General features: G+C 43.3%; 6 non-coding genes and 1 pseudogene across 6 annotated transcripts; all 7 read left to right on the forward strand.

Annotated features, from left to right (window-relative positions):
* The first annotated feature begins 369 nt into the window (after positions 1-369).
* On the forward strand, positions 370-555 carry LOC141206244 (U2 spliceosomal RNA). The gene has a single exon (XR_012276904.1). It is a non-coding gene; the product is annotated as a U2 spliceosomal RNA (small nuclear RNA).
* Positions 556-1,670: 1,115 nt separating this feature from the next.
* LOC141205957 (U2 spliceosomal RNA) lies at positions 1,671-1,861 on the forward strand. The gene has a single exon (XR_012276627.1). It is a non-coding gene; the product is annotated as a U2 spliceosomal RNA (small nuclear RNA).
* A 6,848-nt stretch (positions 1,862-8,709) lies between these two features.
* LOC141206280 (U2 spliceosomal RNA) lies at positions 8,710-8,882 on the forward strand (annotated as a pseudogene).
* A 1,115-nt stretch (positions 8,883-9,997) lies between these two features.
* On the forward strand, positions 9,998-10,188 carry LOC141206448 (U2 spliceosomal RNA). The gene has a single exon (XR_012277005.1). It is a non-coding gene; the product is annotated as a U2 spliceosomal RNA (small nuclear RNA).
* A 1,115-nt stretch (positions 10,189-11,303) lies between these two features.
* Positions 11,304-11,494, forward strand: LOC141206449 (U2 spliceosomal RNA). The gene has a single exon (XR_012277006.1). It is a non-coding gene; the product is annotated as a U2 spliceosomal RNA (small nuclear RNA).
* A 1,115-nt stretch (positions 11,495-12,609) lies between these two features.
* LOC141206450 (U2 spliceosomal RNA) lies at positions 12,610-12,800 on the forward strand. Its single transcript, XR_012277007.1, has one exon. It is a non-coding gene; the product is annotated as a U2 spliceosomal RNA (small nuclear RNA).
* A 1,115-nt stretch (positions 12,801-13,915) lies between these two features.
* Positions 13,916-14,106, forward strand: LOC141206451 (U2 spliceosomal RNA). The gene has a single exon (XR_012277008.1). It is a non-coding gene; the product is annotated as a U2 spliceosomal RNA (small nuclear RNA).
* Positions 14,107-14,943: the final 837 nt, after the last annotated feature.

Consider the following 14,943-nt stretch of genomic DNA (forward strand, 5'->3'; position numbering starts at 1 on the left):
TGGCATGGAAGACAATAAATTGCGCCAAAATAGCTCTCTGGAAAGCCCGAAATATTTTAATTTTTAATCATGATGAATTGTCTTTAAATGATGTTTTTAGTTTTTGTTTAAGTGAAATGTATGTATATTTTTTATTAGATAAAAAAAATAATCCAAATATCTCCCTAAAATGGGATGTCAATGTATGGAACACATTTTGAATTTTTGTAACATTTTATTAATTTGAATATATGCAAATTTTTATCCTATTTGAATAATTTATGTTTTTAAGTCTCGTATGTTTCAAGACAATGTATAAAAATTTGTAATGATGTAAAATGTTGCTTTTATTTCTGTACATCTGTGTAATTTTTAAATAAAACTGGTTTTATCCCTGTGAGGGGATAGCCAAATTAAATAAAATCTGTTCTTATCAGTTTAATATCTGATACATCCCCTATCTGGGGACCATATATTAAATGGATTTTTAGAACAGGGAGATGGAAAAAGAGCTTGCTCTGTCCACTCCACGCATTGACCTGGTATTGCAGTATCTCCAGGACCGGTGCACCCCTTCTTTAATGCAGTTTCTAAAATCAGAAAGAATTGAATTCAATGTTTTTTGTTCATTTTGCTTGTTTGTCGGATTTTGGGATGGACTCTTTGGCTTTGCTTTTCTTCTCCTCATTGGATTTTTCATGTTCAAAGTTGCAGAAGCCAGATTACAAGCTCATTTTGGTTCAACTTCAGCAACTGTGCATTGCATTGCCATGTAATGTGATGCAATGCTATCTTTCTAGCTCTCCCTTTTTACTTCCTTTTGGATAAACAGACATATTAGGCAAGCATTTTGGAGCTTTCACCTAAATAACTACAGGTGGTGAGATAAGCTGCACAATATAATTGACCTTTCAGTATATTGTTGCACACACACCATCTATTTAGCAAATGCCCTTGTTATCAACAGCAGCCTTTTAAACTCACCTGAGCTAACAGGTATGTGCGCTGGTTACTCTGCTGCGCTTAAAATTTCTTTTTTGGTTTGCTACAATGCCTTTTCTGAAACGTTGTCTCCTTCTGCTGGAACACTGACTTCTTTCATTTAATGCCTGCAGACTATAAAAGAGAACCCAACCCAAAAAGTTTGGTTGATTAGTCTGTGGCATTCTGTTAAACTGTTGCTTATGGCGGTCTCTGTGAGCTTCTCAGCGACATTCAGCCAGCCAGGTATCCTGCCTGCAGTAGATGGAATGTGGCAATGGAACGCTGGCTGCGCGTGTCATAATAGGCTCTGAGCCTTTATATACCTGTGCACAGCAGCAGCCACCTTCAGTCTGCTGCTGGACAGCCAGCAGCAGCAGCAGCAGGAGAGGTATGTAATCAGGAGCCCTCCTGCTAAGGGTAGACAGCTGCTCGTTCCACCCCACCCCCCGCCTTAATTGGTTCTCCTCCCTTCCAACGGTGTTGAGGCGGGTGGGAACAGCAGGGGGTGAAGGTGCTGTGTTTAAAGAGGTGGAGTTATGCAGATCTAAAACGCGTGGATTGCAGCAGCAGCAAGCCGAAAAGTGCAGGCATGTAAGGGATCTAGAGGTTGACAACATGTCTTCTTAACGGGAGTCCAGGAGCTCATCTCCACAAATGGACTTTTCAGGATCCTTGGGTGGCTCCGTAGTTTGAAACCAATTCTGGTTATCGCTTCTCGGCCTTTTGGCTAAGATCAAGTGTAGTATCTGTTCTTATCAGTTTAATATCTGATACGTCCCCTATCTGGGGACCATATATTAAATGGATTTTTAGAATAGGGAGATGGAAAAAGAGCTTGCTCTGTCCACTCCACGCATTGACCTGGTATTGCAGTATCTCCAGGACCGGTGCACCCCTTCTTTAATGCAGTTTCTAAAATCAGAAAGAATTGAATTCAATGTTTTTTGTTCATTTTGCTTGTTTGTCGGATTTTGGGATGGACTCTTTGGCTTTGCTTTTCTTCTCCTCATTGGATTTTTCATGTTCAAAGTTGCAGAAGCCAGATTACAAGCTCATTTTGGTTCAACTTCAGCAACTGTGCATTGCATTGCCATGTAATGTGATGCAATGCTATCTTTCTAGCTCTCCCTTTTTACTTCCTTTTGGATAAACAGACATATTAGGCAAGCATTTTGGAGCTTTCACCTAAATAACTACAGGTGGTGAGATAAGCTGCACAATATAATTGACCTTTCAGTATATTGTTGCACACACACCATCTATTTAGCAAATGCCCTTGTTATCAACAGCAGCCTTTTAAACTCACCTGAGCTAACAGGTATGTGCGCTGGTTACTCTGCTGCGCTTAAAATTTCTTTTTTGGTTTGCTACAATGCCTTTTCTGAAACGTTGTCTCCTTCTGCTGGAACACTGACTTCTTTCATTTAATGCCTGCAGACTATAAAAGAGAACCCAACCCAAAAAGTTTGGTTGATTAGTCTGTGGCATTCTGTTAAACTGTTGCTTATGGCGGTCTCTGTGAGCTTCTCAGCGACATTCAGCCAGCCAGGTATCCTGCCTGCAGTAGATGGAATGTGGCAATGGAACGCTGGCTGCGCGTGTCATAATAGGCTCTGAGCCTTTATATACCTGTGCACAGCAGCAGCCACCTTCAGTCTGCTGCTGGACAGCCAGCAGCAGCAGCAGCAGGAGAGGTATGTAATCAGGAGCCCTCCTGCTAAGGGTAGACAGCTGCTCGTTCCACCCCACCCCCCGCCTTAATTGGTTCTCCTCCCTTCCAACGGTGTTGAGGCGGGTGGGAACAGCAGGGGGTGAAGGTGCTGTGTTTAAAGAGGTGGAGTTATGCAGATCTAAAACGCGTGGATTGCAGCAGCAGCAAGCCGAAAAGTGCAGGCATGTAAGGGATCTAGAGGTTGACAACATGTCTTCTTAACGGGAGTCCAGGAGCTCATCTCCACAAATGGACTTTTCAGGATCCTTGGGTGGCTCCGTAGTTTGAAACCAATTCTGGTTATCGCTTCTCGGCCTTTTGGCTGAGATCAGGTGCAGTGATCTAACGGTTGCTGCCTTGGTCTTGGCTGAGAGGTGCCCGGGGTACCCGGCTCCTTGGCCTGGGGGGATCGTCTCACCTTTTGGTGGGACTTCACCCCCCTGCTGCTATTAGGGAGCTGGCTTAGTCCCCGGGCAACAAGTTGCGATCCCCAGGCGAAAGGCCGAGCCCGTAGTGACGGTAAGCCTTTGCCACTTTGGTGAGATGCCTTGTTCATTTCAATTTTCCACTGGCTCCGGCCAGATCAGGAACTCGATGCGTATCGAGGTTCCAGCAAACCATGTCGGATATGACAACCCCCGTGAGTTCTATGTACAGATTTTGAGAGATCTGTTGAACGTGAAAGATCATGATGTTTACTGCCTGCAGGAGAAGGGGCAGAGTACATATATTCTCACGTTCTCGACCAAGGTTGCCTGCCAGCACTTTTACGAATGCGTTAAGGGCCACCGCAACAGCAAGCTGTTGGACGGAGTGATTTTTACGGGTCTATATGGCGGAGTTGACGTTCCCCTTGTGGTATACATGTTTAACCCCCATGTGTCCACAGATGATATTGAGCTTTTTCTGAGCAGATATTGTACATCTGTCAGATTTACGGGGAACGTCAAAGGTCGGAGCGGTTTCTGGAATGGGAAACGACGCTTTATGGTACGCTTCAGACTTGACCCTGGGGGTGTAGAAGGCCTTATGCACCCCCCCTCCACAGTGGTGCTGGGAAGAGACCATGGCTACCTCTTCTATGATGGACAACCATTCAGGTGTCGTAGGTGTGGTGACCTTGGTCACATACAGAGCGATTGTAAGAACGAGCGGATGAGTCAGTGCCACAATTGTGGACAATGGGGTCATGCCTCAAAGGACTGTAAGAACAGTAAGACCTGCAGTGGGTGCGGAATGTCTACTCACCTGTTCAGTAATTGTCCGATGCGGACAAGGTCTCGTGGTGGCTCTCGGGCGCCTGCGGCTAGTTCCGCAGGAGTTCCTGCTGATGCCAGCAGGGTCAGCCCGGGTGACCCCAGAAAAAGCTTTGTGGACATTACTAAAGGTCAAAAACAGTCTGACTCAGTCGATGCTCAGTCGGTACCTTTGCGGAAAAACCCGGCCTCTGTAGCCGAGGTCACGCCTTTGCCTACTCCTGCAGGGGTCCAGGTTTCACCTGGTGGGGAGATGGCACCTTCTCAGAGCGGAAATGAGAGGGAACCAAAAAAGAGGCGAAAATCTGGAGCTGTTGGTACCAATCCAGATGTCCATCCAGATACCCCTGCTGATGCCAGCACAGATGTTGGACCAGATGTCTGCCCTGATGCCAGTCCAGACGGATGCCCTGATGCCAATCCAGATGGATGCCCTGATGCCAATCCAGACGGATGCCCTGATGCCAATCCAGATGGATGTCCTGATGCCAACCCAGATGGATGCCTTGATGCCAGTCCAGATGGATGTCCTGATGCCAGTCCAGATGGATGTCCTGATGCCAGTCCAGATGGATGTCCTGGAACCATTCCTGATGGATGTCCTGTTGCCTGCCTGGATGATAGAGGTCGTGCAGTGGTTGGTGAACCTGTTGCTGGTCCTGATGGTCATCCTGCTCCGGAGATGATGTCCCTTGGTGCTCCTGGAGGGTCTGCGGGTATTCCACCTGCTGCAGTGCCTGGTGAGGATCGGGTGGATTCGGAGGATCGGATGGATCTCAGCGCCAGTGGTAAGAGAAGTCGTGAAGAGGCACAGGAGGAGCATAACCTGCCTCAGATGTCCCGTAAAGTCTTTCTATCTAGTGCTGCAAAAATTCTCAGCCCAGAGGGGACTAACTTAATTGAGGATTTCACGGACTCAGATGAAACGGACAGTTTACGAACTGTGTCATCCCTTCCTTCACCTTCTCTGTCACAAATTATTGATTCAGATTCAGAGTATAATGAATCAATAAAAAACACCTAACATGGCAGAAATCCGTGCTGCCTCACTAAATGTGAGAAGCCTAAAGAGCCCTGTTAGACGGGCTGCTTTGTTTGCTTGGTTACTGACTCTGAACTTTGACATTTTTTTCCTGCAAGAATGCGGTATTGATCACGATTTGTCATACCCCAACTTAAAAATGGACTGGTCAGCAGGACCCTCTATTTGGTCAGGGTCCAATGAAAATAAAGCTGCCGGGGTTGGGATTTTATTCAAATGTCAAAATGTTAATGTTTTATCCATCACTGAAATAGTTCCAGGTCGTGCCTTATCAACTCATGTTATTTTAAATGGTTTTACCTGTCGTCTTATTAATGTTTATGCATCCCCAGAGAAAAATGAGCGTGCTTCCCTTTTTAATGTCATCCCTTTGTTTTTATCAGGTCCGTCCCCTGTGATAGTGGGAGGGGATTTTAACTGTGTCATGTTGGGGGAGGGGAGGAGTGGAGGTGATACTAATGGAAGAACAGACAAAACATCCAGTCTGTTAAAACATTTGACAACGGACCTCAAATTATTAGATGCTTGGAGAAAGTCCTACCCTACTGACCCTGGGCATACATGGAGGGGTAGAGGGATGTCATCTCGTATTGATTTTATTTTTTCCTCTTCTGATGTTTTTAAACCTAGGAATGCTGGTCTAATAGAAAATATTTTTTCTGATCATGTATTACTATACAATGTATTGCAAACTCCACAGGAAGCAAAAGTTGGAAAAGGTATGTGGAAATTGAATGTGCTCTTATTAGAAGACGAACTGGTAAGGGCGGAGTTTTATGCAAAGTATGAGAGTTGGAGAAGACGGAAACACCCAAATCAGAGTATGTTGGGGTGGTGGGAGTGTGTTAAAACCCGTATTAAAGAATTTTTTATTAAAATTGGTAAAAGGAAGGCACGTGAAAAAAGGAAATGTTTTAAAGATTTTAATGTCAGGATGCAAACTCTCCATAAGCTTAAGGGGTGGGGAGTGCCTGGTGTGGATGGTGAGATTGCCAAGATCCAGACAGAAATCCAAAAATTCCTGGAACAAAAGGGTAAAGAAATTATATTTAATGCCCGTGTGAAATATTTGGAAGAGGGTGAGACCTGCTCAAGGTTCTTCTTTAAAAAAATGAGTGACAAAAAACAAGTGATTACTGAGCTAGAAGGACAATCTTCCACTGAGAGCATTTTAGAGCATACTGCTAATTTTTATAGAGATCTTTTTAGTATTAAAAATGTTGATGAACCTGCTTTTACAGAGAATCTTAATGTTTTATCCCAGTTTTTAAATAAAGATGACCAGATTTTTTTAGCTAAAGAACTTTTACCCAGTGAAATTGAAGAGACCCTTAAGAGTTTTAATAAAGGTAAGGCTCCTGGATCAGATGGCCTTCCTATTGAATTTTATCTTTGCTTTTGGGATCTAATTAAGGAGGATTTTATACAAGTAGTTTGTGAAGCCTCTAAGGCTGATTTATTACCATATTCATGGCGTAAAAGTATGATTACATTAATTTTTAAGAAAGGTGATAAATCAAAGTTGGAGAATTGGAGGCCTATTTCACTATTAAATACAGACTACAAGATTTTAGCTAAAGTTGTTGCTGGTCGTCTTAAAGCAGTTATTAAAAATGTAATTCATCCAGATCAGGTTTGTGGTGTCCCCGGGAGATCAATCTGGGAGCATCTAAACCTAATTCGTGATCTTATCTGGTTTCAAAAAGATAGAAAACAGCCACTAGCTATTTTATCTTTGGATTTTATGAAAGCGTTTGATAGGGTCTCCCACTTTTATCTTTTTAAAGTTATGGGAAAGATGGGGTTCCCTGATTCTTTTATTCAGAAAATTGCGCTTTTATACAAACAGTCATCTGCCCGGATTTTAGTCAATGGATTTTTAACTAGAGAGGTGGAGCTTCTTTCCGGTGTTAAACAAGGTTGCCCCATGTCCCCACTTTTATTTGTCTGCTCCATTGAGCCACTGTTGTGCCTGCTGCGTCGGGACAAGGTGGTTAGGGGCATTTTTATTCCGGGTGGGGGTGGACAACAAGTTAAAGCCATTGGATATATGGATGACATATCTGTATATGGCACTAGCTCAGCATCTATTAACAGAGCAATTCTAATTACTGAAATTTTTAGTGCTGGGTCTGGGTTTAAGTTGAATATAAATAAATGTGACTGTATGATTATGGGTCAATGGGAGTCAGATCCGCCTAGGGTTCCCACACAAACAGTAGGAATCAAGATCCTGGGTGTCTTGTTTAATCCTGCTAATGATGGTATTGAAAACTGGGATTTGGTTTTGAATAAATTAAATCAGAAGATCTCTTTATGGCAAACTCGAAAATTAACAATGGAGGGCAAGATTCTTGTAATTAAAATGGTTTTGCTTCCTATCATTTTGTATGCCGCTATGGTTTTTCCCCCTAATTCTCTGTATCTTAAAAGACTTATGAAGCCCATGTTTTATTTTCTGTGGGGATCCAAAATGGAGAAATTGAGGAGGGAGGTGGTATGTAAAAGCAAGAAAAATGGGGGTAAAGGGTTCCCTGATTTAAAATTGTTTTTATTTATCAAGTTTTTTGTATTTTGTTGCAAAAGCTTGAATAATGTTGGGGATTTCTCTTGTTTTCTTAGATATACAACTGGGTTTCTTTTCCGAAAGTTGAACTTCAGTATGACTGTTAATTGTCCTTTTCTCTTATCTCCCCCTAGCATTACAAGATCTTGGAGAAGGTCATTTCAGAATATGATCTGACCCAAGTTGATCGTCAGCTTTTATTTGATCAACGTAAGTTAACAGTTATTTGTAAGGGACATGAGGAGATGGAGGATGTGTCTAATTTTTCCATCTCCAGGTGCCGCCTAGTGTGGAACAACGTGGCCTGTCCTGCACTTAGCAACTCACAAAAGGATTTAGCTTGGCAGGTTGTTCACCAATGTCTCCCTACGAGAGCTTTTCAGCATCATAGGGGGCTGGTGGCTAGTGCTAGATGTCCCAGAGAAAGATGCGCCCCAAACGAGTCAGTGTTTCATTTACTGTGGGATTGCCCCTACGCACAAGAGCTATGGCAGACGGTGGGCACCCTCCTAAAATGGATATGTGGTATACAAACCCTTAATTGTGACATTATAATATATGGGATAATTAATTGCCCAACCATGAAACAAGCACGAGTCGCATGGCTTATAATAAACTGTTTAAAAGAAGCTTTATGGAAAGTGCGCAATATATTATTGTTTAAACGTGAATTTATTCCTGTCAAAGATTGTATTGGGCTTGCTCTTTGTGAAATGTTTACATACTACCTGAGAGATTGTAAAAAGATGGGAATCAATGAAGCAAAAAAGCTATGGTGTTTGCAAATTTGGAATATGTATTTATTTATGTAAATTATATGCAAAACTGTGTTTTATGCTTTTTATGCTTTTAAGTGCATTTTAATTCTGACTCTGTATTAGTTTTATGTCATATTTTATTCCAGTATTTGTGATTTGTTTCAAATATTGTATCGGATATGTTCTTTGTGAAAAGTTTTCATACTACCTGATTGTAAAAAGATAAAGTTAAAAAGCTATGGTGTTTGCATTTGACATATGTATTTATTTATGCAAATTATATGCAAAACTGTGTTTTATGATTTTTATGCTTTTATGCGCTTTTTAAATCTGACCTTGTATTTGTTTTATGTCATATTTTATTCAAGTCTTTGTGATTTGTTTGTAATTTATGATGTATGTCTGATTTAAATAAAGCTTGTTTGAAAACGGATCTGTTCTTATCAGTTTAATATCTGATACGTCCCCTATCTGGGGACCATATATTAAATGGATTTTTAGAACAGGGAGATGGAAAAAGAGCTTGCTCTGTCCACTCCACGCATTGACCTGGTATTGCAGTATCTCCAGGACCGGTGCACCCCTTCTTTAATGCAGTTTCTAAAATCAGAAAGAATTGAATTCAATGTTTTTTGTTCATTTTGCTTGTTTGTCGGATTTTGGGATGGACTCTTTGGCTTTGCTTTTCTTCTCCTCATTGGATTTTTCATGTTCAAAGTTGCAGAAGCCAGATTACAAGCTCATTTTGGTTCAACTTCAGCAACTGTGCATTGCATTGCCATGTAATGTGATGCAATGCTATCTTTCTAGCTCTCCCTTTTTACTTCCTTTTGGATAAACAGACATATTAGGCAAGCATTTTGGAGCTTTCACCTAAATAACTACAGGTGGTGAGATAAGCTGCACAATATAATTGACCTTTCAGTATATTGTTGCACACACACCATCTATTTAGCAAATGCCCTTGTTATCAACAGCAGCCTTTTAAACTCACCTGAGCTAACAGGTATGTGCGCTGGTTACTCTGCTGCGCTTAAAATTTCTTTTTTGGTTTGCTACAATGCCTTTTCTGAAACGTTGTCTCCTTCTGCTGGAACACTGACTTCTTTCATTTAATGCCTGCAGACTATAAAAGAGAACCCAACCCAAAAAGTTTGGTTGATTAGTCTGTGGCATTCTGTTAAACTGTTGCTTATGGCGGTCTCTGTGAGCTTCTCAGCGACATTCAGCCAGCCAGGTATCCTGCCTGCAGTAGATGGAATGTGGCAATGGAACGCTGGCTGCGCGTGTCATAATAGGCTCTGAGCCTTTATATACCTGTGCACAGCAGCAGCCACCTTCAGTCTGCTGCTGGACAGCCAGCAGCAGCAGCAACAGGAGAGGTATGTAATCAGGAGCCCTCCTGCTAAGGGTAGACAGCTGCTCGTTCCACCCCACCCCCCGCCTTAATTGGTTCTCCTCCCTTCCAACGGTGTTGAGGCGGGTGGGAACAGCAGGGGGTGAAGGTGCTGTGTTTAAAGAGGTGGAGTTATGCAGATCTAAAACGCGTGGATTGCAGCAGCAGCAAGCCGAAAAGTGCAGGCATGTAAGGGATCTAGAGGTTGACAACATGTCTTCTTAACGGGAGTCCAGGAGCTCATCTCCACAAATGGACTTTTCAGGATCCTTGGGTGGCTCCGTAGTTTGAAACCAATTCTGGTTATCGCTTCTCGGCCTTTTGGCTAAGATCAAGTGTAGTATCTGTTCTTATCAGTTTAATATCTGATACGTCCCCTATCTGGGGACCATATATTAAATGGATTTTTAGAACAGGGAGATGGAAAAAGAGCTTGCTCTGTCCACTCCACGCATTGACCTGGTATTGCAGTATCTCCAGGACCGGTGCACCCCTTCTTTAATGCAGTTTCTAAAATCAGAAAGAATTGAATTCAATGTTTTTTGTTCATTTTGCTTGTTTGTCGGATTTTGGGATGGACTCTTTGGCTTTGCTTTTCTTCTCCTCATTGGATTTTTCATGTTCAAAGTTGCAGAAGCCAGATTACAAGCTCATTTTGGTTCAACTTCAGCAACTGTGCATTGCATTGCCATGTAATGTGATGCAATGCTATCTTTCTAGCTCTCCCTTTTTACTTCCTTTTGGATAAACAGACATATTAGGCAAGCATTTTGGAGCTTTCACCTAAATAACTACAGGTGGTGAGATAAGCTGCACAATATAATTGACCTTTCAGTATATTGTTGCACACACACCATCTATTTAGCAAATGCCCTTGTTATCAACAGCAGCCTTTTAAACTCACCTGAGCTAACAGGTATGTGCGCTGGTTACTCTGCTGCGCTTAAAATTTCTTTTTTGGTTTGCTACAATGCCTTTTCTGAAACGTTGTCTCCTTCTGCTGGAACACTGACTTCTTTCATTTAATGCCTGCAGACTATAAAAGAGAACCCAACCCAAAAAGTTTGGTTGATTAGTCTGTGGCATTCTGTTAAACTGTTGCTTATGGCGGTCTCTGTGAGCTTCTCAGCGACATTCAGCCAGCCAGGTATCCTGCCTGCAGTAGATGGAATGTGGCAATGGAACGCTGGCTGCGCGTGTCATAATAGGCTCTGAGCCTTTATATACCTGTGCACAGCTGCAGCCACCTTCAGTCTGCTGCTGGACAGCCAGCAGCAGCAGCAACAGGAGAGGTATGTAATCAGGAGCCCTCCTGCTAAGGGTAGACAGCTGCTCGTTCCACCCCACCCCCCGCCTTAATTGGTTCTCCTCCCTTCCAACGGTGTTGAGGCGGGTGGGAACAGCAGGGGGTAAAGGTGCTGTGTTTAAAGAGGTGGAGTTATGCAGATCTAAAACGCGTGGATTGCAGCAGCAGCAAGCCGAAAAGTGCAGGCATGTAAGGGATCTAGAGGTTGACAACATGTCTTCTTAACGGGAGTCCAGGAGCTCATCTCCACAAATGGACTTTTCAGGATCCTTGGGTGGCTCCGTAGTTTGAAACCAATTCTGGTTATCGCTTCTCGGCCTTTTGGCTAAGATCAAGTGTAGTATCTGTTCTTATCAGTTTAATATCTGATACGTCCCCTATCTGGGGACCATATATTAAATGGATTTTTAGAACAGGGAGATGGAAAAAGAGCTTGCTCTGTCCACTCCACGCATTGACCTGGTATTGCAGTATCTCCAGGACCGGTGCACCCCTTCTTTAATGCAGTTTCTAAAATCAGAAAGAATTGAATTCAATGTTTTTTGTTCATTTTGCTTGTTTGTCGGATTTTGGGATGGACTCTTTGGCTTTGCTTTTCTTCTCCTCATTGGATTTTTCATGTTCAAAGTTGCAGAAGCCAGATTACAAGCTCATTTTGGTTCAACTTCAGCAACTGTGCATTGCATTGCCATGTAATGTGATGCAATGCTATCTTTCTAGCTCTCCCTTTTTACTTCCTTTTGGATAAACAGACATATTAGGCAAGCATTTTGGAGCTTTCACCTAAATAACTACAGGTGGTGAGATAAGCTGCACAATATAATTGACCTTTCAGTATATTGTTGCACACACACCATCTATTTAGCAAATGCCCTTGTTATCAACAGCAGCCTTTTAAACTCACCTGAGCTAACAGGTATGTGCGCTGGTTACTCTGCTGCGCTTAAAATTTCTTTTTTGGTTTGCTACAATGCCTTTTCTGAAACGTTGTCTCCTTCTGCTGGAACACTGACTTCTTTCATTTAATGCCTGCAGACTATAAAAGAGAACCCAACCCAAAAAGTTTGGTTGATTAGTCTGTGGCATTCTGTTAAACTGTTGCTTATGGCGGTCTCTGTGAGCTTCTCAGCGACATTCAGCCAGCCAGGTATCCTGCCTGCAGTAGATGGAATGTGGCAATGGAACGCTGGCTGCGCGTGTCATAATAGGCTCTGAGCCTTTATATACCTGTGCACAGCAGCAGCCACCTTCAGTCTGCTGCTGGACAGCCAGCAGCAGCAGCAGCAGGAGAGGTATGTAATCAGGAGCCCTCCTGCTAAGGGTAGACAGCTGCTCGTTCCACCCCACCCCCCGCCTTAATTGGTTCTCCTCCCTTCCAACGGTGTTGAGGCGGGTGGGAACAGCAGGGGGTGAAGGTGCTGTGTTTAAAGAGGTGGAGTTATGCAGATCTAAAACGCGTGGATTGCAGCAGCAGCAAGCCGAAAAGTGCAGGCATGTAAGGGATCTAGAGGTTGACAACATGTCTTCTTAACGGGAGTCCAGGAGCTCATCTCCACAAATGGACTTTTCAGGATCCTTGGGTGGCTCCGTAGTTTGAAACCAATTCTGGTTATCGCTTCTCGGCCTTTTGGCTAAGATCAAGTGTAGTATCTGTTCTTATCAGTTTAATATCTGATACGTCCCCTATCTGGGGACCATATATTAAATGGATTTTTAGAACAGGGAGATGGAAAAAGAGCTTGCTCTGTCCACTCCACGCATTGACCTGGTATTGCAGTATCTCCAGGACCGGTGCACCCCTTCTTTAATGCAGTTTCTAAAATCAGAAAGAATTGAATTCAATGTTTTTTGTTCATTTTGCTTGTTTGTCGGATTTTGGGATGGACTCTTTGGCTTTGCTTTTCTTCTCCTCATTGGATTTTTCATGTTCAAAGTTGCAGAAGCCAGATTACAAGCTCATTTTGGTTCAACTTCAGCAACTGTGCATTGCATTGCCATGTAATGTGATGCAATGCTATCTTTCTAGCTCTCCCTTTTTACTTCCTATTGGATAAACAGACATATTAGGCAAGCATTTTGGAGCTTTCACCTAAATAACTACAGGTGGTGAGATAAGCTGCACAATATAATTGACCTTTCAGTATATTGTTGCACACACACCATCTATTTAGCAAATGCCCTTGTTATCAACAGCAGCCTTTTAAACTCACCTGAGCTAACAGGTATGTGCGCTGGTTACTCTGCTGCGCTTAAAATTTCTTTTTTGGTTTGCTACAATGCCTTTTCTGAAACGTTGTCTCCCTCTGCTGGAACACTGACTTCTTTCATTTAATGCCTGCAGACTATAAAAGAGAACCCAACCCAAAAAGTTTGGTTGATTAGTCTGTGGCATTCTGTTAAACTGTTGCTTATGGCGGTCTCTGTGAGCTTCTCAGCGACATTCAGCCAGCCAGGTATCCTGCCTGCAGTAGATGGAATGTGGCAATGGAACGCTGGCTGCGCGTGTCATAATAGGCTCTGAGCCTTTATATACCTGTGCACAGCAGCAGCCACCTTCAGTCTGCTGCTGGACAGCCAGCAGCAGCAGCAGCAGGAGAGGTATGTAATCAGGAGCCCTCCTGCTAAGGGTAGACAGCTGCTCGTTCCACCCCACCCCCCGCCTTAATTGGTTCTCCTCCCTTCCAACGGTGTTGAGGCGGGTGGGAACAGCAGGGGGTGAAGGTGCTGTGTTTAAAGAGGTGGAGTTATGCAGATCTAAAACGCGTGGATTGCAGCAGCAGCAAGCCGAAAAGTGCAGGCATGTAAGGGATCTAGAGGTTGACAACATGTCTTCTTAACGGGAGTCCAGGAGCTCATCTCCACAAATGGACTTTTCAGGATCCTTGGGTGGCTCCGTAGTTTGAAACCAATTCTGGTTATCGCTTCTCGGCCTTTTGGCTAAGATCAAGTGTAGTATCTGTTCTTATCAGTTTAATATCTGATACGTCCCCTATCTGGGGACCATATATTAAATGGATTTTTAGAACAGGGAGATGGAAAAAGAGCTTGCTCTGTCCACTCCACGCATTGACCTGGTATTGCAGTATCTCCAGGACCGGTGCACCCCTTCTTTAACCCCTTAATAACATCTGACGTACTAATACGCGTCTGTGCCCTGGGACTTAAGAGCCAGACCCGTATTAGTACGTCATCGCGATCGCGCCCGCACACAGGCTGTGCGGGCGCGATCGCCGCCGGGTGTCAGCTGATTGTCACAGCTGACACCCGGTACTATGTGCAGGGAGCGGTCACGCACCGCTCCCAGCACATTAACCCCCGCGATGCTGCGATCGAAGTCGATCGAAGTCGATCGCGGCATTGCGGGGGCAAGGGGAGGTGATCGGCGATACTCACCTCCTCTTCCGGCTTCCAGCGCAGTCTGCAAAGGCTTCCCGGGTGTTGCCATGACGACCCGATGTCGTCATGACAACATCCGGGTCACCAGAGAGCAGGAAGATTGCTTGGACATGCGCAGTGCATCTCCAAGCAATCTTCACACTGTGCACTTCTGACAGCCTTCATGGCATAGGGATGGTGCTCCATTCCTGTGCCATGCAGGCGATCAGAAAAAAAAAAGTGAAAGTCCCAGAGTGGTACAAAGTAATAAAGTGTATAAACTGTGTGAAAGTGGAAAAAAAAAAAAAAAAAAAATGTGCAAAAATATTATAAAAAAATAAAAAAAATAATACACCAAAAATAAAAATATAATGTACCCATCAATAAATATTATTATAAAAAAAATAAAAAAAAAACAATAAAAGTACACATATTTGGTATCGCCGCGTCCGGAACAACCTGACCTATAAAACTGTCCCACTAGTTAACCCCTTCAGTGAACACGGTAAAAAAAAAAAAAAAAAAACCAAGCAAAAAACAATGCTTTATCACCATACCGCCAAACAAAAA

This window comes from Phyllobates terribilis, unplaced genomic scaffold (assembly GCF_046119375.1).
Source record: "Phyllobates terribilis strain yellow unplaced genomic scaffold, ASM4611937v1 Scaffold_142__1_contigs__length_4687701, whole genome shotgun sequence".
NCBI classification, from domain to species: Eukaryota; Metazoa; Chordata; class Amphibia; order Anura; family Dendrobatidae; genus Phyllobates; species Phyllobates terribilis.